The sequence below is a fragment of the Macaca mulatta genome, chromosome 4 (genome assembly GCF_049350105.2).
Source record: "Macaca mulatta isolate MMU2019108-1 chromosome 4, T2T-MMU8v2.0, whole genome shotgun sequence".
Classification (NCBI taxonomy): domain Eukaryota; kingdom Metazoa; phylum Chordata; class Mammalia; order Primates; family Cercopithecidae; genus Macaca; species Macaca mulatta.
The window spans coordinates 158,717,375-158,720,389 of NC_133409.1; positions in this window are offsets into that span (position 1 = coordinate 158,717,375).

The following is a 3,015-nucleotide window of genomic DNA, read 5'->3' on the forward strand; positions in this document are numbered from 1 at the left end:
GTGGTTTTGATTTGCATTTTGTGATGACGAGTGATGATTAACATTTTTTCATGTGTCTGTTGGCTGCATAAATGTCTTTTTTTGTGAACTGTCTGTTCATATCCTTTGCCCACTTTTTGGTGGGGTTCTTTTTTTTTTTGTAAATGTGTTTAAGTTTTTTGTAGATTCTGGATATTAGCCCTTTGTCAGATGGGTAGATTGCAAAAATTTTCTCCCATTCTGTAGGTTGCCTGTTCACTCTGATGATAGCTTCTTTTGCTGTGCAGAAGCTCTTCAGTTTAGATTTCTATTTTGGCTTTTGTTGCCATTGCTTTTGGTGTTTTAGTCATGAAGTCTTTGTCCATGCCTATGTTCTGAATGGTATTACCTAGGTTTTCTTCTAGGATTTTTATGGTTTTAGGTCTTACATTTAAGTCTTTAATCCATCTTGAGTTAATTTTTGTGTAATGTGTAAGGAAGGGATCCAGTTACAGCTTTCTACATATGGCTAGATTGGCTTATTATTATTATTTGTTCCAAATGATACAGCGTCTCCTTTGTTGCCCAGGCTGGAGTGCAGTGGCACACTCATAGCTCACTGTAGCCTTGAACTCCTGGGCTCAAGCAATCCTCCCACCCCAGCCTCAGGTAGCTGAGCCTACAGGAATGCACCACTGTGCCCTGCAGCAAGGTTGGTTTTTATAATGATTTCTACCTCAGTGGGAGGAATTAGAAGCTGCTAGACTGACTTTATATGCCTGCAGGACAGCTGAAAATAGATGTAATGTTGAAACTTTTCTTTGAGTAATTCCACTTGTGGGTCTTGGGTTGAGTTCCCCAGAAGCAGATCCTGAGGCAAGAATTTGTACACAGTGATTTATTCTGCAAGTGTTTCCTGAGTAATTGGTAAGACGTCAGGTAAGACAACATCCCACTGAGCGCAGCTTCAACTTTATTCCACATGGGAGCTCTGAAGTATATATCATGCCTCTGAATTAATCTGACTTAAAGCAAGGGTGCTGGGCTTTCATACTCTCACAATGATCAGTCCCAGCAGAAGGGAGAGAGGTAGGAGTGGGGTGGTGGTAGGGAGAGTGGTGGAGAGGGAGAGAAATCATCAGGCACTCTGTCCTCTGCAAGTTCGGATGATGCTGCTCCAGTCATCTGAAGACAGTATGCAAAGAAGAGTCACAGGCATGGCACACAGAAGTCAGAGGGGAGACACACACAAGCACCAAAGGGAAGCCAGTGGATCTGGACAGAGCACCCACCATGTCTCAGGTGGTGAGGCATTGACTAAACTCCAGGCAGTGTCCTTTTTCTTCCTGCTCTGTTGTACTTTACTGGGTCTGGTCAATTTCTGTATACATAATAGTTAGAATTTACCATACTATTTGGACAAGAAGGAAGAAAGATTTACCTTAAAAAATAAGAGAGAGCACTTTTTGGTGCATACAATGGGCTGGGCACTTCTCTAAGCACTACACTTTTTTTTGAGATGGAGTTTTGCTCTTTGTAGCCAGGCTGGAGTGCTGTGGCATGATCTTGGCTCACTGCAACCTCTGCCTCCCAGGTTCAAGGAATTCTCCTGTCTCATCCCCCTAAGTAGCTGGGATTACAGGCACGCACCACCACACCCTGCTAATTTTTTGTATTTTTAGTACAGATGGGGTTTCACCATGTTGGCCAGGCTGGTCTCGAACTCCTGACCTCAGATGATCTACCCCCGCCCCTCGGCCTCCCAAAGTGCTGGGATTACAGGTTTGAGTCATTGTGCCCGGCCTATGCTCTATACGTTCTTTTAATCCTATATGCCACTTTTATAGATAAGGACACTAAGGCTTAGAAAACTTAAGTAACTTTTCTGTTGGTGATACAGCTTAGGTGATGAAGCCAAGATTCAAAATCACATTTTGAGTATCATGTAAAAATAAAACAACACAATCAATCTTTTTTGAAGTATAGTGACATTTTTGGTGAAGCAATTTCAAATCAATTTTGAGGCCATCCTTATGAAATAGATAGAAATATTTACTTAGTTAAAAGGCTTAAATAGTTTGATGAATGGGTTGGAATGTGTATTTGTTTTGAAATATAATGAATCTCTAGTCAGCTTTTTTCTTTATTTCTCTCCTATAGTAAAAGTCTACCATTACTGATAAATATTGAGCAAGTCAGTTTCAGAGGTGAAACTGAAAAAAGGCCCGAAAAAAGAACTCCGGCATCTGGAATATATATTTTTGGTCACATCTACATGCTATCTGCCATAGGAAAAGAGCAGTCCCTTCAAGAGTAAAGTTTTGTTCCCAACGAACTGTGGCAGCTACATAGTCCATCTGACACATTTACTGACTCCAGTGAATTTGGCTGTGGTTGAAGACCTCAGGCAATTTTTTCTTCCTTGCTGTGAAATAATTGTCTAGAGACAGGAGAATCCTCCAGATGGCTAGTTAAATACCTCCAGAAGGCCTGGGGCATTGATGATTCTCTCTAAGGATTTCTGTAGTTTACAAGTGGCTTTTGGTTGAAGAATCTCATTATTCAGATCCCTCAGAGTGGGATCTCCAAGCTGGCGTAACTGTAAAGTAGAGCTGTAAAGGAAACTGTAAAGTAGATATGTGGTTGCATCTCAGCATTTCTGAGTAAAAACTCTCTAATGCAGAGTGTTCTTTTATTTATTTAAAAAAATTGATATTTAAAATTGTTTCTTGTTTTTTTTTTCTAGCATTATTAGGATCTTTTTTTTTTTTTTTGCATATACCTGTCTCCCTTACTTTCATGTCTCAAACCCCTATATTTTCATACTGGATGTAAAATGGGTAAAAATTAATAAGCATAGTTTGCCAGGTTCTTGCTTCCCTATGAAAAGTACATGTGCATCCCATAGACTTCTCCTTCCAAATTTCCCCGGTTATTTCTAGGATTTCCCAGGGAAGGAGCTCTTAAGCCTGTACTGCTTCTCCATTGTCCTCATTTTCCACTCTAGCACCCTTTGGTGCTATTTCCTGCTTCTGCCTCTACTGCTCGTGCAACCGA